The 22,873-nt window shown below is 38.6% G+C and overlaps 1 long non-coding RNA gene across 1 annotated transcript in view; it reads left to right on the top strand.

Annotated features, from left to right (window-relative positions):
• The window catches only part of LOC149437717 (uncharacterized), a 36,604-nt gene extending 25,705 nt beyond the window's left edge, over positions 1–10,899 (top strand). The window contains exons 2-3 of the long non-coding RNA XR_016308023.1: positions 973–1,014; positions 8,205–10,899. This is a non-coding gene — a long non-coding RNA (uncharacterized LOC149437717). The remainder of the gene's footprint in view (positions 1–972; positions 1,015–8,204) is intronic.
• Positions 10,900–22,873: the final 11,974 nt, after the last annotated feature.

The raw sequence follows: 22,873 nt of genomic DNA, 5'->3' as shown, positions 1-22,873 counted from the left end.
ATTCAGGTCTGCCTGTCAATTTTTCAGGCAGTCCTGATTAGATGATCCATGTTACTTGTGTCCGTTTACGCCCACCTACCTTTTTGGATCTGATTTAAATCGGTTTAAAAAAAAAAAAAACACACACAAAAAGGGTTCCATCCTCTTTCAAGGAGGTTAGTCAGGCGTAAACAGGCAGTGGCGTCTGTTTATTCCTGGCTGTCCATAGAACAGGCTTTGTTCGTGTCTACTCTGCAGAAACTGAGTGGACTTTGATGTGTCATCTGCCTACTCTGCAGGGGATCTGTGAGTGAATCCCCTGTCGATCAGAATGGGAATTAAACAGAATCCGCCCCATGTGGAAGGGGCTGATTCTTGGCTATTATTCTTTACTTTTACTCTTTACTATTTGCACACACTACCTCCATTGCCTTCAGTCTAGCAAGGATTTGTGACTAAATAGATATGCATCTACATTTTGATTTTATTAGTATCACAACCTTATTCCCTTGACACTGTAAGGGAGTTAGAATTCTGGTACTGGTTTACATTAATGTGTTAGACCTGTACTATATTTGAGGGAAAGGGTGGGTGTTGTAGAATTCTTGAACCTTTTGTGTATCATCTAAATAAGCCGACATTTTAGAAAACTGAGAACATGGGCATTTAGGAACTGATAGTAGAAAAGGCACCAGTTGTAAGTGTATTTGAGTACTTTTTTTTTCTGTACTAACCTTATTTAATGCAAACTACAACTAGGAAAGGCTAGAAATAGATTTAGGTTTGCAATTACATTTAACTGGGTTAAGAGGCTGACTGGGCTTCAGTGTACAAACTCAAGATCCAAATCTCTTGGCAGACTGATGTTAATATTTTTAATATGTTCAGTTGTCTTAAGACTTAAATTCATTGAGCTGAGTACTATAACCTAATCTAACCTGTAAAGGGGCTATATATGCCAAGACTGAACAATCTGCTAAATGTGTCTTGCAGGTTGGACAATCTGCTCAATGTGGCTTATGGAGGAATAAAGAGGTAATTTGCTGTAGACTTTTTTCCCCTTTTTAGCTAGTGTTTCTGTAACATGGTGTTTTGTTTGTGTTCATTGTGTGCATGTTTGGTTTTGGAAGTAATTGTGCAACATCAATATACTTTGAAGCTATGTTGTAGCGGTAAACTTGGTTAAAGAATATCTTTATTTGCTTATGCTTTTATATGAATTCCAGTGATGTATGCTGTGCTTTTAGAATTTCATAATGCCTTTCACTGATCCTCAAAATATGAAATATTTTAAGAACAGATTCATTTTAATGCCTGCCCCCTGGTATATATAAACCCATCTCTTTGCTCTCCCACTGTTCTTAAGAGTGCGCATAGGGGACCATGTGAGTCACTTTCCTCAAACAAAACAGGAATTGGGTGCCCAAGTGGACGAGGTGGCACTGCTGTCACATGGGGTCAGAAAGCTCAGACTAAGAAATGTGACTCTTATAGAGGATTTGTTCTTTTGCCTCCTGCAGGCATACAGAGTGGTGGGAAAGCAGCATGTATAGGCAGGCATTTCAATGAACCTATTGTTGCAAAGCACAGGTTCCGTTTACGTTAACTTGTTTAACTGACTTGTTTTCCTTTTTATGCCTCATTTCTATTTTAATCAAGCATTTCATATCTATTATTTTAATTTACCTTAGATGATCTAATTTCTGTTTGTAGTGTGTTGATTTTAAACCCTGTTCAAGTTCATACTCTTTAATTATGTGGCTGATGCACAATGAAATATGTAGGCAAACTAACACTGCTAAACAAAAGCCTTGTGTGAAAATTTGCACCTCAAACTGGGGAATATTTAGACCAGTATGATGATGATGAAGCATTTTATTTCCAATAGCTTTCTGATCCAAAAACAATGGACCTATTTTATGGTAATTCTGTGCCTGCGCTGCAACATGTTTTAATACCAAAGATAAATTTGGGGATTGTTAAAAATTAATGTGTGGGATTTACATGTAAACAAAAATAAAGTCCCCAACTAGATGAGCACTGCTCATGTCATAGTTTATTGGAAAAAAATGAATGTATCTGCACCATGATAGGGGTGGGCTGACAACTCATGGGGCCCCCGGGCAATAGGGGATCATGGAGCCCCTGTGTCCTTGCCCAAACTCAAAAAAGCCTATGAAAAAAATACCAGGGGCATCTCATGGGGCCCCCTACTGGCCCTCGGGCAATTCCCGAGTTTCCAAATGGTCAGTCCGCCCCTGCACCATATTATGACTTTAACAGGGTAAAAACATACATATTTCCACCCAATAACTGATGTCAGCAAAGTGTGTCCTTTTCCATGTGTTGTACTTGTGTCCTATTTCTGCCCTATTCTGGCTGGTATTTGCATATATAACATTGATGTTTTTTTGTTCTGAATTTGTTTTCTCGATCACCTTAACCGCTTCCCGACGACCGCCCTTTTGCAGAAATACTGCTACAGGGCGGCACGGGTGCGCAAAATTATGTGTGTATATGTATATATATATATAATGTGATTTCGCATTTCTGGCTAGGGGGCACGCGCCCTACCCACACCCTGTTCGTGGCTGATTACAGTAAAGCACACTGACACCGCCCCCTAGTAAAACACTCCTAGCACACAGTTAACCCTTTGATCGCCCCACATGTTAACCCCTTCCTGCCCAATGCCATTAGTCAGTGCTTTTTTTTTTTTTTTTTTAAGCACTGATCACTGTATTGGTGTTACTAGAGATATCAGTAACACCAAGTCAGTTCCCCCCAGTGTCAGAATGTCCTCCGCTGTCCTGCTACAAGTCACTGATCGCAGCCATTACTAGTAAAAATACAAATAAAAATCCCAGTATATATACCGCCATCTGTAAACGCTATAACGTTCGCGTAAAACAATTATTTTACACGTATTGGTCTTTTTTTTTTTTCTTTTTTTTTTCTCTAGCAAAGACGTGTAGCAGAATACAATTTGGTGTAAATTTATGACGAAATTTGATTTTTTTTTTTAACTGGACATGTTTAATAGCAAAAAGTCAATATTTTTTTTTTTTTCTCAAAATTGTCAGTCTTTTTTTATAGCCCAAAAAAATAAAAACCGCACAGGCAATCAAATACCACCGAAAGAAAGTTCAATTTGTGGGGAAAAAAAGAACGTAATTTTCATTTGGGTACAGCGTTGCATGACCATGCAATTGTCAGTTAAAGTAACTCTGCACCGTAACGCAAAAAATGGCCTGGTCAGGAAGGGGGGAGGGGAGGGGTAAATTCTCAAAAGGGCAAGTGGTTAATGTATAAAGCATATTACTGGAATTTCAGATTGGGGCAGACTTAGTTTTCCAACCTGGTGCGCACATTAATTTTGAATCAGGAGTAGTTATGCCTATATATTTACAGAGTTGAGAAGGATTTGTTTTTTGTTTTATTTTGATATCAGTTTTTGGTGGACTAATTCATTATTTTGGTTTTTCTTTAAATTGGCTCATTGTTTTAAGCACATTTTTTTTCTGTGTAATCTAGTAGGATTCTGGTTTTTGTAGTCCTCTACAAAGATCTTTCTTGCATGTTTATGACTGTGGCTTGTGCTGGTTTAGACCATTGTGCTGTGTTATGCAGTGAGATTAAAAAAAAAGTATTATTTTTCTGCAGTAGCATGCATTTCAGGGGCACATAGAAAGCACTGTGTAGGCATGTAATCTCAAAAGAGAAGTGCTCCATAGAAACGTCAAATGCAGTCATGTGAAAATAAGTACACCCTATGGAAATTGATTTTTTTCTTCAATATATTCAAACATTTGAGCTTCATGTATTCAATGCCTACAGTTAAATGTGATTTACATCAATAAAACACAAGGAAAATGTGTGCTTTCAATCATTTTAACAAATATTAACTGATGCAGTGATGTACTGTCGGGGGGGGGAATAGTACACGCTTGACCTCAGAAGCTGTTATTGCCCCCTTTAGTAGAAATGACTTGCAAGTGCACAACGTTTTTGTGGGTTTCTTTGCAGTAATTGACCCTTTCAGCTCCAAGACCAACATTTTAATGAGATTCAGATTAGGGCTTATTCTTTACCATAATCATAAAACCTACTTGACTATAGTACATAGTCTTCACCAAGATGGTGACCCATGTCCTTGCTCTTTCCCGCTCTATAGCAGTTTTACTGCTACAAGGCAGCATTCCTGTGCAAAATCACATATATAAATGTCATTTTGCACTTCCGCCACATGGGGGCACGCACGCCCTGCCAGAGGAAATCTTCAGCTGTGAACTGTCACAGCACAAAACTAGCTGCAAGCCCCGTTCATCAGGTGCTCGCCGTCACCTGCAGATTGTCGGTCAGGGAAGAACAGCTAAGGCTATGTTTACATAGCCATAGCACTGTTGTGACAGGGGAAAGTCATGAATCGCTTCTCTGTAGAGCGGAGAACATGATTCAACACTCCTATAGTAAAAGCACCACCTAGTGTACACCAAACTATATCTTTTTTGCAAACTAATTATACAATTAGGATTTTTTTTCTTGCCAAAAATTTGTAGCAGAATAATATTTGTCTAAATTTTTGAAGAAATGTCATTTTTAAAAAAAAAAATTTCTGCATGTTTTGTAGCAGAAAGTAAAAAAAATTTTTCTCAAAATTGTCACTTTTTGTTTATAGTGCAAAAATAAAAACCGCAGAGGTGATCAAATACCATCAAAAGAAAGCTCTATTTGTGGGGAAAAAAAGGACATGAATTTGGCTACAGCATTGCATGACTGTGCAATTGTTAAAATAAAGCATTGCTGTATCGCAAAAATTGTCTGGTCAGGAAGGGGGGTAAATCTTTTAAAGGGCAAGTGGTTAAGGTCCGCTGTCAAGTGGGGGATATTAGACATGGATCTCCTGGCTTCCAGGTTCTACAAACTGAGCTAGTTGGTCTCCAGGGATGCTCTAGCCTTCATAGTTGATGTTCTGGGGATAAGTTCAACTTGACCTATGCCTTTCCTCCAAAACGCCTTCCTTGCTTGTTGTACAGAATCAAGATGGAGGGCATTCCAGTGATTACACAGGGTGCCACTCACATCACTCCTGCGCATTTGCCTTTAACGCAGTCTGCTTCTGTCAGTTCTTAAACTGCTCCTTGAGTATTATAGGGTTAGGTCTGTCTACCCTTACCTGCAAGGTTTCCTTTTTGCTTGCCATCGCTTTGCCAAGGCGAGTCTGAGTTGGCAGCCTTAAATCTGTTTTCTTACATTTTGAAAGGTTAATACCTGGTTCTCTGTTCACACATTCGATAGGTTTTACCAGGTGGATGTTGAGGCCACTGCTGTAAACCTTTTGGTTTTGTGGTTGGTTAGTCTGCTATGATGGCCACGTCTCAATTTTGCTGCATTTGGATGTCCCAGTGTACCTGAATGCTTCATCCTGTGTCCCTTAAATTAAAATTAGGAAAGGTTTTACAGTAAGTCAAAAATCTTAATCTAGTACATTGAGACACTGGTCCCTCCCTTCTTTTCTTAAGATTAAGAAGCTTGCTACAAAACTAAGACGTGCTGGGGGTAATGCAAGTCAAAAAAAACAATTTCAGTACTTTGCTTCACAGTTGATCTGAAATTCTTTGTCTGAAATTTGCCAAGCATGTGTACTACAACCACAGCCAAACTACTGCCTTTGTCTCAGTCCACATCACATTTTTCAGAAGGCTTGATTTTTATCAAAATGCTAAAGACCGTAATGTTTTTGGACAAAGGCTTTTGCTGGTATACTTCCAATGCAGATTAACCACTTCCCAACTGCCATATAGCAGAAATACTGCTACAGGGTGGCACGGGTGCGCAAAATCACAATTCTATATACGTGGTTTTTGCACTTTCAGGTAGGGGGCATACACGAGCCCTACCCGCTATGCCATTCCTGGCTGTCAATCACCGAGTCCTTTCAGAGGATCTCCGATAGGGAGAACTGTTTTATTTACTAACAGTTCTCCTCCCTGTCAGCTTGGGCACACTGCTTTGGATGGCTGTGCACAGCACAGCCATCCAAAGCAGTGTGATTACAGTGAACCACACTGACACTGCCCCCTAATAAAATACTCCCAGCACAGCCAGCCATCCAAAGCAGTGTGGTTACAGTGAAGCACACGGGCCCCACCCCCTAGTAACACACTCCCAGCACACAGTTAACCCTTTGATCGCCCCTCATGTTAACCCCTTTATGCCCAGTGCCATTAGTACAGTCAGTGCTTTTTTTTTTTTTTTTTTTTAGTACTGATCACTGTATTGGTGTCAGTGACACCAAGTCAGTTCCCCCCAGTGTCAAAATGTCCGCTGCTGTCCCGCTATGAGTCGCTGATCGCCACCATTACTAGTAAAAATAAAAACTAAATCCCAGTATATATACCACCATTTGTAAACGCTATAACTTTCACGTAAACCAATTAATTTACACGCATTGGGATTTTTTTTCTAGCAAAGACATGTAGCAGCATACATTTGGGGCCTAAATTTATGATGACATTTTTTCACTGAACATGTTTATTATCAAAAAGTCAAAAATAGTTTTTCCTTTTTTCTTATTTTTTTTTTGTTTTTTTTTTTTAGTGCAAAAAATAACCGCACAGGCAATCAATACCACCGAAAGTGCAATTTGAGGTGAAAAAAATGACATACATTTCATTTGGGTGCAGCTGTTAATGACCGTGCAATTGTCAAAGTAACGCAGCACCGTAATGCAAAAAATGGCCTGGTCAGGAAGGGGGGTAAATCCTCAGGAGGGCAAGTGCTTAAATTGTTGCAATCTTTCTAAATATAGATGCAGGCACTTTAACACCAAGTGTTGTAAGAGTTACTTGCAAATCCTGCAACAAACTTTTGGAGTTCTTGGTGACTTTTAGCATCAAACACCCAGCTTTTAGGCGGAATTTACTAGGTAAGCCACTCTTGTGCAAATTATCAGTCATTTTGAAGTCTTAAACCACTTGTAGATTTTCTCCTACAGTGGATTGATCAATTTCAGATTGGTGGCCTGTAAATTAGGAACTGCAATCATTGGTAAAAAAAAATTAAGTCGGCAACTACAAATAGTGTTGCTGATTTTTACTAGACACCAGCCCAGGAGTCCAGAGCATTCTTCACTTGGGCTGGTTGGTCTTTTAATCCCCAGTACTGCCATCATGGTTATGGGAAGTCAACTGTGAATTCCTGCTGTTTTTCAGCTGGCTCCCCACTATGTATGCAAAAGATACTCTGAACTTCAGACTAGTGCCAATGCCTCCTGGGACGTGTGACATGGCATCGGAGGTTGTCTAAGAAAAGGGGTTGGGAAGTTGAACATCACCATTCTTGCCTAGGCATTTAATGCAAAATGGGTGGCGGGTGCTTGCTTCCAGGAACAAAAAAGTTCAGATAACGGTAAAGTAGGGGAACAAAGCTTTCACTTTTAGGTGAAGTTCTGCTTTGAAACTCCCTTGCCATAATCAAGCATCCATGGTTTTTTTTTTTTTTGCCCCTGAGCATTCTTTTGATCTGGGCACAACTACACCACACACATCACTGGCAAAGAGAGCACAAGATCCTAGAAATCTGTGGTTGAAATAAGAATTTCCACTATTATACTACCCAATGAGGTGCTCTAATCATTGGCAATTGGAAAACCTCATGTAGGAGTATGTATGTAAATGTAGGAGTGTACTTATTTTCCATCTTACATTTCTGCCTTTTTGTTTATATTATGAGAATGAATACACCTAATTGATTTTGTGTTTATATTTTTTTTTTTCAAGTGTATCCCCTTTATCTGTGGATATTGTTTGAAGGAAGATCCAATGTTTGCTGTTTCAAAAATGTTGAAACCCAACAATTTCTCACCAAAGTTTATTACAATGTTTACGAAAAAAAGTGTCAATGCATATTAATGGGAACATGCAGTGATAGGGTTTTTGCAAAATATAACTTTTTCAGTAAATATTTTCAAAATATTGCTGTAGGTTCAGTTAAAGAGTTGACCTGTAACCTATTATGTCTCATCTATGTACGAGCTGTAATCTATTATATCTAAAAGTTTGTTTCCACATTCATATTTATTTTTGCGTGAAATCACATTTTGCTGAGTTTTTGTTGTGGTTTTTGTAGTCTGCTGGTTCTTTGCATTTAAACCAAAAAAAAATTGGGTATTATGTGTCTCATAGATTAGAAGAAATTGCTAACATATTTCTTTTACATTCTAGTAGGTTTTCACCAATGACAATTGATGGTATGACAAGTTTGGCTGGAATAAACTTTCCTGGACACGCTGGCACTGGATGGTGTATATTTGTATACAACCTGGCACCCGACGCAGATGAAAGTATTCTGTGGCAGATGTTTGGCCCCTTTGGAGCGGTCACCAACGTTAAAGTCATCCGTGACTTCAACACAAACAAGTGCAAGGGCTTTGGGTTTGTGACTATGACAAACTATGATGAGGCAGCAATGGCTATCGCCAGCCTTAACGGGTACCGCTTAGGTGACAGAGTTTTGCAGGTGTCTTTCAAAACAAGTAAAACGCACAAAGCTTAAGAAGGTAACCTCACTCCTAATAACACACAAACGTCAAAAGCAAGTTTAGAAACTTTACACTTTATAATCGCTCTTACAAGCGTGTGTGTGGGAATGGGGTGAGGTAAGTCAAAACATGGTTTGGTAACTTTAGGACATGTATTTTGTTTTTGTCTAAGTATCTTATTTTTTTGTTTGAATATGGACGCTAGGTAACAGGGTTTTTACCTGTCTCATTGCATTCTAAAGCCTTGAGATTATGAAGTCTTTTAAAATGTTTGTGCAATGGGAAGAAAGTTACATTTTTGTTTTACTCTGCCTATAAGTGTATGTGTTAGAAAAGGTGTTTGTTTTGTTTTGTTTTTTTCCTGTTTTTATGTATGCCTTTATTGCTATACAGTTATGAACTTTATTTTATATTTGGTTTTGGTTTGTTTTTATGAAACAAACCTATATTTATGTTGTAACTTATGTTTAGAGGCAAGAGCAGCCTCAATTATAACGCCTATTGTAAGATTACTGGAGACTTTTCATAAAGTACCTTGCCAAAGAGATAAGAACCTCTTTGATGTGGGTTTCAAATGACAAAAAGCATCTATTTTTATAAAAAATTAAAATAAAAAAATTTGAACAAACTTTTTACTGGTCCTGGAACAAACTATTTTGACTTGAATACTTTGCAAAATCTACTTCATATGACAACCTTGTGAGCTTTTAAAACTTACCAGGATGTGTTTGTGTGATCATTATTTTTGAAAGAAAGGGATACTAAAGCTGGGAGGGAATGAAAGTTACTTATGGAAAAGATTTTTATTTAATTCCTGTTTTTTTTGTTACTGTATTTGTATAAAATTTGTGAGACTGAGTGCTTTATTCAGTCTTTGTCCTGGTTATTCAGAAATTGCTCACATTAAATTCTCATTTTAAGACAAAATGAGACAAAAATCAAAGTATATATGAGCTAGCAGAGAGAATAAAATTGCCGAACGGTTTGGATGGAAAGAAATCTGTTCTTCCTAAAGTATTCCCTTCAGAAGGAGCTCATGGTGTTTAGTGATGTACTTGTAGTCTTGTTTAAAAGAGTTAATTTTGTTTTATTTGTACAATTAAATACTTTTCTGTAAGGAAAGGAGATGCACATTTGGTGGCACTGCCAACCTGCAAAGTGGCACAATTTTGTCAATTAACGTAATTTTGTTTCAAGCTGGCACCTGAGCTTTTGTGTTGTAAATATGAAAATATAATTTAAAATCAGATGAAAATAAACTTAAGTCACGATGGTGACTGCAATTCTCCCCAGAGGCTTGCTGTGGGTGTTGTGTTCACCATCCTGAATCTGAACTTTTTCATTCCGCCATTTTGTATGGCTTGCTTTAAGTTTCCAAAGCATTATGCTTGCTTTCTAATGCTAAGTGATTGTTATATCATTTTCATAGATTGTGTAAAGATATTTTAGTTTATGTAACTATATTGTTACCTGTAATCTACATATTTTGTTTGTAATGAAAGTTTGATCCCCCACCCCGCACACTGGCATTGCCAGTTTTATTATATGAATTCTGTGGTATAAAGTGTGACACAGCATTTTCAGTTTTAATAGCTGGCATAAAAGTTTTTTGTTTTTTTCCTCAATTCATTTTTTCTTGGATTTGGTTAATTTATATACAAACAGTTGTTACACCCAGATACAAGGGTGAAAGTTTTTTGCCTTCCAGAATCAATGGAAGCAAGATTTATTTTCTTTTTATCCCTTCTCTCACCCCCCCCCCCCCCCAAAAAAAAATTAAAAAAATCAGAATTTATGGGCAAAGCAATGTTTGCTATGCATTCAAAATTTTATTTTTTCCTCTGTTATGTATTTGCATATACTTTGATAGTCCAGTACATATACTGTGCAAAGTGTGTCAAAGTGTTCAGGCACATTTTCATGCTTTTTCTCCCCCTCCGACAAACATTTTACATTTTTCTTTTTCTATAATTTTTATTTTTTTTTAACAATCTGTTGACTGCAATATATATAGTGTTTCAAAGCTACTTTGGGGAAAAAAACTATTTATGGGACATTTATATACACTATAAATATATACTATTTTTGCAGTATTGGAAATACTGTTACATTAATATTAAACACTAATATAGCAGGCTTTGTAACAACAGCATGAAAATTGTGCCTCACTTTGCAGTGTTTCTTTGAGCACTTGATAAAAATGTGAGGCTGGTGTTTATTTGAACTTGTACTGTATGACTTGATTAACACATTTGTTAAAATATACTGTATATTCTGTTGAATATTTAACAGGCAGTATGTGTTTTTTTTATTTTGTGTTTAAATCATTTGTATTTTTCATGTTTAGTACATCAATAAACAAAAAGTTGAAGGGAAAAGAGTTCTGCTTTTTTTTCCCTGTAATACAATACTACTTAATAATTGAAGGTTTTATTTTACACGTTCCAATTTAAAGTTACAATGCAGCAAGAGCACACTTCTGAACGCAAGCACATATAGTAAATAGAGTATGGTTACACAGGGTGGGGCTATACAGCCACTGGATTACTTTTATATGTAGCAGAAAGTTGTTTCCCCCCCCTTCCCCTAGGCTTTTCTGTTCCAGCGGGGTGCTCGAGACTGGTTCTGTTGGCTTACCATAGAAAAAAGGGAGGAACTTGCATTTCCTGATCATCTCCCTGGTCTATGAAACCAGAAACAACAAGAATTTTGGCACTTCCAATTTAGTTTTTTTGTATTCAAGCCGTTACTGGCTTGTGAAAGCTGCTGATCAAACAGGTTTGATCAGATGCTTTTGAGGGCAGAGGAGAGGTCTGAGTCTAATAAAACACAGATGTCTCTGTAAAACGTATCTGTCACTGCCCATGCTATGACAAGGGATGTGGTTTATCCCTTGTGATAGCAATAAAGTTCCTTTGAAAAAAAATTGAAGGGAAAGTGTTAAAACCCAAAAAACTAATTAAGGGCCCCCATCTTCATGCGCAAAGGCGAACACATTCGTAGGTCCTGCACGCACCACATGAGGTATTGCTGCAAACATCATAGCAAGAGCAGTAATTCTAGTACCAGACCTCCTATGTAACTCTAAACTGGTAACCTGTAATGGCTTTTAAAATGTTGCTATTGCACAGGCATACACAATTTTAAAGTGTGACACTTGGTATCTGCTCGGCATAATGTCATTTATATTTTACCAAACAATTATATATTGTGTGTGCATTATAATTCCTTATAGTGAATTCATTATTTCATGAAACCCGTGGGTTTTTTTTTTTTTTTCTTCCAGGGTCTTTGCTTTCAGAAAATTGTTTGAGGATTCTAATTATTTAGTAAAAAATGCAAATTTTTACGTGTGAGAAGTGTCAGGAGTCTGTTTTAATCTTGGACCACTAAAGGTTAAACTTAACCTCCCAATGCGCTATACCGTAGTGCACATTAGAGGCTTGAGACCCTCTCTTCTTCACTGGATACACTGCGCCCTGCTCACATCATCACTTCTTTCCAGTGCCCATGTGAAGTGTTGCTGTGTTAACAGCTACTTTGTATTTGCAATATTAACAAATTCCTTCAAGAATTTTCAAAGGAAAAAGTTATAAAAAAAAAAAAAGCCACCTCTAATAAAATAATCACATTGGGCATTAAGGCCCTGTTTACGCTATTATGATGCAGTCATAAAAAATAAAATAAAATTACAATTACATACCTGCAATAGAAGCACGTGCATACATTCCTGTGGCCCACACAGCTCCATTCTAGATAACATTTACTGAAGTCCATTGGCAAATGTACTTCATCCACCTTGATCTCTTTTGGTCAGCAGCAGCCTGTGAGTGCCAATGGGGACTAGGTGATCGCTACTCCTAGAAGTGTCAGTTTCCTAGTGTATTTAGAAAATTATTTGTGGGCAGTGGAAAAGGCAAGTATTCAGTCCATTCCTTTGCAGGTATGCCTGCTTCTATTTTTTTAACAGGTTTATTGTTTTACATAATTGTATTGCATTTGTTAGGGGTGTTGGCATATTCAAGGTCCTATGTAGGAATTGTGCAGAGTGCCTGCTTCCAGGGGCAGTTTGAAAAGATCACCCTACTGGTATGAGTGGGACTTTTACAGTGAAACCTAAGAAAAATTTTCAGTTTTTTTGTAGTATTAGGGCTTGTGTTTTATCCCAATTCAAGTAGGACGGAATGCAAAACCAGAGGTAGGTATACATTACAAGCAGGTAAAACACAAGTATGGAAGTGTCCTACTTTGTATATTGTACTTGCATTCCTATGTACTGCATAAGCCAATTTCTGTTTTAGATATAGTACAAGCTGCTGCTGAAAATTCTTATGTACAGGAGATCTAGACACTGCCCAATTATAATGTTAGACAAGATCCAAGAGTGTGAAAGGTGTGGACAAAGTACCAGTCATATTAGAAGTAACTCCATCGCATTTAGCACAGCGGCAAATGTCAGTCATGATGGTCAGTTAACATTTTGTTTTGGTTAAAAACAGTGGTCAATTAGTGCTTGATATGCAAGTTTTAACAATAGCATTAGATTCTGTCAGGGTTATGGCAGGTGCATTAGTCAGATTCCAATGCATCATGTTAATATATACTACAGTAACATGGGTAGTGGAGGGAGGCCCATAATAAGGTCTCACCCCTTGTTGGTAGGTTTTAATGGTGCCACACCCCTTATTGACAGGACTCTGAAAAAATATGAAAACCTGAACTAGAAAAACTAATAAGGCTTTGAGAGGCACTATACCACAAAATAACTATACTCAAAAATATAAAAAATACAACTTTGACAGTTAAAACCACAGTTGAGCGTTGATTGCTCAAATATCACTACCACGTCATAAAAAAAAGTCATGCTTATAACAAACCGGTTCAACACATATTACAGGGTATGACCTTGGGTAACATAACCATAGTTGACATTTTCTTTCCAAATTAGTACTTCGATTATTTCTCAGATGCGTTTTGCAGGACAATAGCCCGCTTCCTGAGGGAAATATAACATGATTCTAAAATTATATAAACACGTCCAAAAATAAGCATCAGTATACTGAAAGAAAATGATATTTATAGCAAACAATGTTTTATGTTTACCCAATGATGGCATCAATAAATTTGTAGAAAGCCAGTGAGAACCATAAATGTTGGATCCACGAGGGAGGGGTCCCTCGTGCAGAGGTGCGCCAAATGGACAAAGCCGCATATCTGTAATTAAAGCTGAAAAAAATCATCAAAACATCCAAATGTTTGTGTGCCAGAGCATACAAACTACTCACCAAGCTGGTTATCTACCCAACTATAAATTCAGGACAACACAAAAATAGATATTCTATATATAAAGGAACTATGGACTTAGTATATAACATATGATCAATTCCTAAATTATTTTGCTTCAAAGTGCTGTATATTAAATTCCAAATTTCCCCAAAAGAGGGACAGAAAATATATATATATATATATATATATATATTACAAATTATTCACTGATTTGCATGTTCACGAGGGAAATAAGTATTTGATCCCCTCCACAAACCATGACTTAGTACTTGGTGGCAAATCCCTTGTTGGCAATCAGAGGTCAGACATTTCCTGTAGATGGCCACCAGGTTTGCACACATCTCAGGAGGGATTTTGGCCCACTCCTCTTGGCAGATCTTCCAAGTCATTAAGGTTTGGTGGCTGATGTTTGATAACATGAACTTTCAGCTCCCTCCACAGATTTTCAATTGGATTAAGGTCTGGAGACTGGCTAGGCCACTCCAGGACCTTAATGCACTTCTTCAGCCACTCCTTTGTTGCCTTGGCCGTGTTTTGGGTCATTGTCATGCTAGAACACCCATCCACGACCCATTTTCAATGCCCTGGCTGAGGGAAGAAGGTTCTCACCCAAGATTTGTTGGTGGGTTGCTCTGTCCATCGTCCCTTTGATGCGGTGCAGTTGTCCTGTCCCCTTAGCAGAAAAACACCCCCAAAGCAGAATGCTTCCACCCCCATGTTTGACAGTTGGAATGTTGTTCTTGGGGTCATGGGCAGCATTCCTTCTCCTCCAAACACGGCGAGTTGAATTGATGCCAAAGAGCTTGATTTTGGTTTCATCTGATCACAACACTTTCAACCAGTCCTCCTCTGCATCATTGAGATGTTCAGTGGCAAACTTCAGATGGGCCTGGGCATGTGCTTTCCTGAGCAGAGGGACCATGTGGGCACTGCAGGATTTCAATCCTTGTCGGTGTAGTGTGTTACTAATTGTTTTCTTAGTGACTGTGGTCCCAGCTGCCTGGAGATCATTGACAAGAACCTCACCTGTAGTTCTGGGATGATTCCTCGCTGTTCTCATGATCAATGACACTCCATGAGGTGAGATCTTGCATGGTGCACCAGACCTAGTGAGACTGACAGTTGTTTTGTGTTTCTTCCATTTGCGAATGATTGCACCAACTGTTGTCACCCTCTCACCAAGCTGCTTGGCGATAGTTTGGTAGCCCAGTCCAGCCTTGTATAGGTCTACAATCTTGCCCCTGGCATCCTTGGACAGTTCTTTGGTCTTTGCCATGGCGGAGAGTTTGGAATCTGATTGTTTGATTGCTCCTGTGGACAGGTGTCTTTTATACAGGTAACTAAATGAGATTAAATTAGATCCCTTTAAGAGACTGCTTCTAATCTGAGCTTGATTACCTGTATGAAAGACACCTGGTAGCCAGAAATCCTGCTGAATGATAGGGGATCAAATACTTATTTCCCTCATGAACATGCAAATCAGTGCATAATTTATTAGATATGCATTTCTTTTGAATTTTTTTTATTGCTATTCTGTCTCTGTGTTACAATACACCTACCATTCGATTTTTAGACTGATCATTTCTGAGGGGGCAAACATCCAAAAGCAGCAGGGGATTGAATACTTATTTCCTTCACTGTGTGTCTCTCTGTGTGTGTGTGTGTGTGTGTATATATATATATATATATATATTCACAACCAAGAGTACTTTCCCAGTCAAGAGGCCGCAATCAGAGCAAGTGCATTTGGCATCACTAAAAGTACAGGTCCTTTCCGGAGTCATAGCCATGAAATTGTCTCTACTATCAACCTTATATAGCAGACCAAAAAGCGCCAAATTGCCAGCGTTCTGGACGTAGGGCGCATCATCAATGTATGGGAATGACGTCCAACGTTGCGCTGTCACGGCCATATTGGAGAAGTCCATCCGAGAGGACACAGTGTCCAACAGCACTATCCACCTCCTGAGGCCAAAAAAGACAATCAGCCAGGGAACAGACCACCAGAATCCAATGCCAAAATATACATATACCACATATAGCAACATTGTAGAAAGATATATTCATGGTTCCAAATGGCCCTCCTGATATATTCTGATTGCCATCGAACATTAAAAAAAAAAATGGATCCCCACAACAGTTGTATGTGTCATAAGTACATAATAATCAAAATAATGCAACAAAAAATACATCAAATTCCAAATTCATACAAAAATACAAATAGTGTATATGTGTGTGTGTGTATGATATATAATGGCTGAGGGAAAAAAGATATATAATCTAGGGCAAAAATGGTTTGAAACCTAATGAATCATTCAAACCAGGGGGCTGTGTAGCAGCCAAATTTATGCATCCGTCTATCCTCTTTTTGAAGGATACGACGATCCCAATCACCACCTCTAGGGTCTAAATGGACTCTTTGAAGAGCAAAGAACCTGACACGTGGATTTTTGGAATACCACCATGTAGCATGTCTACCTATAGGGGATGATATATCTCCCAATTGGATAGCTGACACATGGTCATAAATTATTTTCCAAAACTTACATTTAGTTTTACCAATATAGAAACTGCCACAACTGCATGTCATCGTATAGACGACTCCTGCAGTTTGGCAGTTAACATAGTGCCGTGCTTCATGTAACTCCCCATTCAGCAAAGTTTTCTGCCCTGAGAAATATTTACAGTATACACATCCACAACAGATACACATTCCCCTATGGTGACATGGGTCTGTCCTTCTTGACCTAGCAAAATGGCTCTGTAAAAAAAGCATCCCTAATAGACGTGTTCCTACGATAGACAATTTCAGCTTTGTCCCTTACACGTGTGGGTACAACAGGATCAGCTTTAAGGAGATAACAATATTAATAACATGACAAATTTGTTGCTGTTGTCTATTATACCACATGACTAGTTTTATAGTCATCGCTGTATTCTGCCTAGGATGTGGTGTCTGAAAAATCAGGTCCGTATGGGACTGTTCACTCGATGATATGCTTTTTTTCAAAATTTTATTTGAATAACCGCGAGCCAACAATCTAATTTTTAATGCATCAGCCTCTCATTTGAAATCATCTTGGTTAGAACAATTTTGTTTAAGGCGTAAGTATTGGCTACATGGTATGGACTTAAACTCTGCGGATGGCGTCCACCCGGAACGCTGAGGGATTTTGCCGGCTGCCAAACGGCCATTAGCCGGGCGGCAAAAGGTTAAGGGGAACACACCATGTAGTGTTAATGGTGGTGTGATTATTTCCCTGTTGGAGCATAGAGTCTGACTCGTGTGACTGTACAAGCTGAGTACTAGGGTAAGATTGTGATAGAGAGACTAGATTGTGTAGTCATTTGATTGTGTGGATTTGAATTAAAAAAAATTAGATTGTGTTAATTTTTGGTTGTTTCAACATACCACCATTCTGTGGACTAAATTCCCCACCATTCTTGCGTTTCTTGTGAAATCTGAAGTTTCTTAAACCCTCGTGACTGCTGTTGAGAAGATGTGAAGAAGAATAAAACGCCACCATCAGTTTTCAGCTACATGGTCCCTCATAGGTCTTCTAGTATTTTGCTTTTTGGTTCCTTGCCATCTGTAAGCTTTTTTGTTTTCGAAGGCCATCCTATCCTTAAACATTTTGATTTCCTTATCCTCAATTAAATTGGTGGTAAATTTTTTTCTATATGGGCTTTCAGCTCCATGTCCTTATCTTTTAAAATGCATATGGGACAATAAATCATTCCCTTGGGTATAAAGAGTGCCAATCTCCTCGTCAATCACTGTTAACCCTCTACTATATTCCTCCACCAACAATCCCATCATTCCTTGTGAACAGCTAGAGAGGACTTCCTCCCATCTAGCCCTAAAATTATCCGATATCGCCTTCAAATGTGGAAAGATTTGAACTCTAAGACCCATTGGGCTCAGGTTTTCCTCAAAATATTTTTCAAAATATTTCATAGGTTTTAACTCTTAGCAACCTTTTTAAGGAGTAAAATAATGCATTATCAGGGTGGATTTGATTTAACCACTTTAAGTCTGGACACTTTTACCCCCTTCCTGTCCAGGCCAATTTTTAGCTTTCAGCGCGGTCACACATTGACAATTGCGCTGTCATGCAACACTGTACCCGTATTTATTCACCACTGGGATTTTTATTTTTTTTTGCTATATAAATGAAAGTCCAAGGATTTTGAAAGTGTTTTTCTTATAAATGTTTGCAAATAATCTTTCTTCATAAATCTTGGCCAAAATGTATTCAGCTATCTTTTTAGTAAAAATAACCCAAATTTAGTTTTATAACCAAAAAATGTTTTTCAAAAACATTTTCTACATTTTTATTTTGTTTTTATATATTTTTTTTAACATACTGTCACCCTAGCAGTACAGTGTCACCATAGTGACACTGTACTACTTGTGGGGGGTGATTATTTTTTTTTTTTACACCCATAAAGGCTGTAAAAGCAATCATTTCTCCTCTGACTGCATTCTTGCAGCCATTGAGAAATACTGTGAGAGCTGTGATTGGTCACAGCTTGTCACATGGTACAAGGCTGTTTTGAATAGCCTTGTACCATGTGATCTCTGATCATTCACAGATTTCACACGTAGTAAGCAATGATGTCAGAAGTGACATCTTGCTTCTCTTCATGTGATCACTGATTGGTCAATCAGTGATCACATAATAGGGACCTCACACAGAGGTCCCGTACAGCAATCGGCATTCTGCTGTGTCCTCCGGACACAGCGGGCACCGGATTGCAATGCAGCGCGCTTCCAGCCAAAAAGGCGGGGCAGTTTATGAATGGCAACCCCCTCCTGCACTGCTCCCTTCCGGCCGTTTATATACATGGGCCGGACGGGAAGTGGTTAAATCACGATTTAAATCACTAGTGAAAAGGCTAGATATAAATCATAATTTTTAAAGAGCATCTGTTATCTCTGTCCTGCAGTGGCTCCGCCTCTGACCCACTGTTGACTCACCGACAGTCCCATTCACTTTAGTGGGATGGCTGGTGATGCGGCAGTGACACAACAAGGTGAGGGACTTGGAGGCAGCAGGTGAGTGGATGCCTGCTAACAGACACTGCCGTCATGAATCTAAAATGACAGGTGCTCTGTAAATGTAAGGAATATGACTCATTCTTGCTGGTAGTTAGAATCTTTAATATTTGCAAACCAAATGAAGGTTTCCATTTTAGAATAAGCTGTCAGGTTCTTGAAACAGCGATATCCGAACCTATTTTAGAGTAATCACACATAGCTGGAACACTACTCCATTTTTTTTTTTATGTTTTTTTCCTCATGGTTACTGTGAAATTGTGTGCATCAATGCAGTGCATGTTATCTTGGCTTGCAAAGCTTGGATGCATTGAATGAGTTTACCAAAAATGTTGCAGAATATACAGCCTCATGCTACATAACTAAGCTCCATTTCATGCTACATAAACTAAATTGTTAATGTATCTTAAATAGAAAACTATCTTTAGATGTATTTTAATAAAATGCTTTGGGAGTAAAAATCTTTTTGATAAAAATCAAAAATCTGATTTAAATTTAAAAAAAAAACTTTTTTTTTTGTTATCGATGTTTGTTTATCCACCCTAATTGAGATCAATATCTGATTTCTCATGTCTGGTACTTTGTACTTGTAATTTGGTCATCATGGTATTATATAATTTGCCCTGTTATTCAGCTATCATATAAACTTATACCTTCAAAAAAAAAAAAAATACAAAGATTTTGTGTATATCAACAATGTAAGTACAAGGGTATTCTCCCAATGGGTGTTTGCCACCTTGAAAAATTCAAAACATTGGTAATGGAGGGAAGCTCATAAGGTCTCACCCCTTGTTGGTAGGTTTTAATGGTGCCACACCCCTTATTCACAGGACACTGAAAAATATGAAAACCCTAACTAGGAAAACTAATGGGGCTTTGAGAGACACCATCCCATGAAATGTATACTCAAAAAACATAAAAAAATACAACTTTGACAGTTAAAACCACAGTTATGGTAATGATATTTGAGCAAACAATATTCATCATAAAAAAAATGTAATGCTTATAACAGGTTCAACACATACAGGGTATGACCTTGGGTTACATAAGAACCATAGTTGACATGTTCCAAATTGTTACTTCTATTTCACCAGCACGTTTTGCGGGACAATAGCCCCTCTTCCTCAGGGAGATATAACATATGATTCTAAAATTATATAATTAAGGTCACAAATAAGCATACTGAAAGAAAATAATATTTATAGCAAACAATGTTTTAAATTTACCCAATGATGGCAATACGTGCCATTGCCAGAAGGTTTGCTCTATCTCCCAGCACAGTTGCAAGAGCATGGAGGAGATTCCAGGAGACCTGCATTACTCTAGGAGGGCAGGGCTGTAGAAGGTCATTAACCCATCAGCAGGACCAGTATCTGGTTCTTTGTGCAAGGAGGAACTGGATGAGCACTGCCAGAGCCCTACAAAATGTCCTCCCAGCAGGCCACTGGTGTGGAATGTCTCCGAACAAACAGTCTTCATGAGGGTGGCCTGAGAGCCCAAAGTTCTCTAGTGGGCCCTGTGCTTACTACCTGGCACCATAGAGCTCAATTGGCATTTGCCATTGAACACCAGAATTAGCAGGTCCACCACTAGCGCCCTGTGCTTTTCACAGATGGGAGCAGGTTCACCCTGAGCACGTGATGGACATAAAAGGGTCTTAAGAAGCCATGGAGAACGTTATGCTGCCTGTAACATCGTTCAGTATGACCGTTTTGATGGTCTGGGGAGGCATATTCATGGAGGGACGCACAGACCTCTACAGGCTAGACAATGGCACCCTGACTGCCATTGGGTATCAGGATGAAATCCTTAGACCCATTGTCAGACTCTATGCTGGTGCAGTGGGTCCTGGGTTCCGCTTGGTGAATGACAATGCCCAGCCTCATGTGGCTAGAGTATGCAGGCAGTTTCTAGAGGATGAAGGAATTGATACCATTGAATGGCCCCCAAGCTCGCCTGACCTAAATCCAATAGAACACCTCTGAGATATCATGTGTCAGTCCATCCGCCGCCAGGTTGCACCTCAGACTGTCCAGGAGCTCAGAGATGCTCTGGTCCAGATCTGGGAGGAAGTACCCCAGGAAACCATCCATCAACTCATTAGGCACCTGCCCCGACAGGCATGCATACAAGCATGTAGGGGCCATACAAATAACCATTTTGAGTTGCTGCAATGACATTTTTTCACTTTGATTTTCGGGGTGTCTTTGAATTCAGTCCTGTAGGTTGATAACTTTCATCAAACGATGGGGCATCCTTACGTTTCTAACACATTACCCAGTCCATATCAGTATACATATCCAGCATGATATTTTTCCCCATTGAGATCTGATGTGTTTTCCAAGTGTTCCTTTAATGTTTTTGAGCAGTATATATACCTGATTGAGTCCACCTATTTAGGCGCTTGCAGCGCGCCCCTCTGGTGGACATAGCAGCTCACTGTTACCGGTAATCAGTAACTGGGTATCATGGGAATGCTATATTAGGTTATATCAATCACAAAACAATTTAAACAACCTTTCATGAATGGATTCCATTCATGAACAGCCTGCTTACTGTTGGCCCAAAGCAATTGCATGGCAAAAAGCAGTTCATGAATGGTTAACCCATTCATGACAGCTGAGATCCCATTCAACTTGACGCTCAAATGCTCTACAAGTAAAATCTCATTATTTCCAAAGGCCCCTGTTCACACTTGAGCGTTCTGCCGCCTGTATCAAAATGTCTGTTGCGCAAAAAAGTACTTGCACTGCTTTTCAGATAGATCTGAGTGTTTTGTCCCCATAGACTTGAATAGAAAGTTCCTGAACAGTGGGCATGAGCACGTTTTCAGTGCAAATCGTCCACAGCCTGAAAAAATTGCCTATAATATTTGCAAATCTGCTAAAAAAAAAATGCTTAAATGCCTTAAAAATAAAAAAACTGAAAAATGCTCATCTAAGTGTGAATGGAGCCTAAAGCTGTTGCTTATAGAGTAATCTTCACTGTATAAAAAGTAGTATGGTGACACTGAGCTACTCTGACGGTGTAAAAAAAAAAAAATTGAAAACCTTTTTTCTTTTTTTTTTTTTTAACCAGTCAGTATACCTGATCACCGCCACACCAGTCAAGTGACTGTACTGCACTGGTAACAGTGTGTAAAAGAAAAAAAAATTGTGAAAAAAAAACCTTTTGGATTTTACTCATCTTTCCCAGAAATGTCGACAACTTAGGACTTAAAAAAACTCACTTGTCTTACTAAATACCGAACTGTCTTCATTCCAAAAAAGGGTCATTTGGGTGGTAATTGTACTGCCTTGGTGTTTTAGGGGCTTTAGAAATCAGTACATCAGGATTGATCAGTTTTCAAAAATATATACCATAGTTTGTAGATACTTTAACTTTCACACAAACCAATTAATATACATGTATTGGTAATATATATATTTTTTTTACCAATGGAGAAAGTATTTTCTACATTTTTAGTCTTTTTGTTTTACAGTGAAGGAAATAAGTATTTGATCCCCTGCTGATTTTGGATGTTTGCCCCCTCACAAAGAAATGATCAGTCTAAAAATCGAATGGTAGGTGTATTGTAACACAACACGGAGAGACAGAATAGCAACAAAAAAATTCAAAAGAAATGCATGTCTAACAAATTATGCACTGATTTGAATGTTCATGAGGGAAATAAGTATTTGATCCCCTTTATAAAACATGACTTGGTACTTGGTGGCAAATCCCTTGTTGGTAATCAGAGGTCAGATGTTTCCTGTAGATGGCCACCAGGTGTGCACACATCTCAAGAGGGATTTCGGTCCACTCCTCTTGGCAGATCCTCTCCAAGTCATTAAAGTTTGGTGGCTGGCATTTGGCAACTCAAACTTTCAGCTCCCTCCACAGATTTTCAATTGGATTAAGGGCTGGAGACTGGCTAGGCCACTCCAGGACATTAATGTGCTTCTTCTTGAGCCACTCATTTGTTCCCTTGGCCGTGTGTTTTGGGTCATTGTAATGCTGCAACACCC

The sequence above is a fragment of the Staurois parvus genome, unplaced genomic scaffold (assembly GCF_062004578.1).
Source record: "Staurois parvus isolate SC_StPar_1 unplaced genomic scaffold, SC_StPar_1.0 ptg001264l, whole genome shotgun sequence".
NCBI classification, from domain to species: domain Eukaryota; kingdom Metazoa; phylum Chordata; class Amphibia; order Anura; family Ranidae; genus Staurois; species Staurois parvus.
The sequence above is the reverse complement of the archived record's forward strand: the minus strand, read 5'-3'. Positions and strand labels throughout refer to the sequence as shown.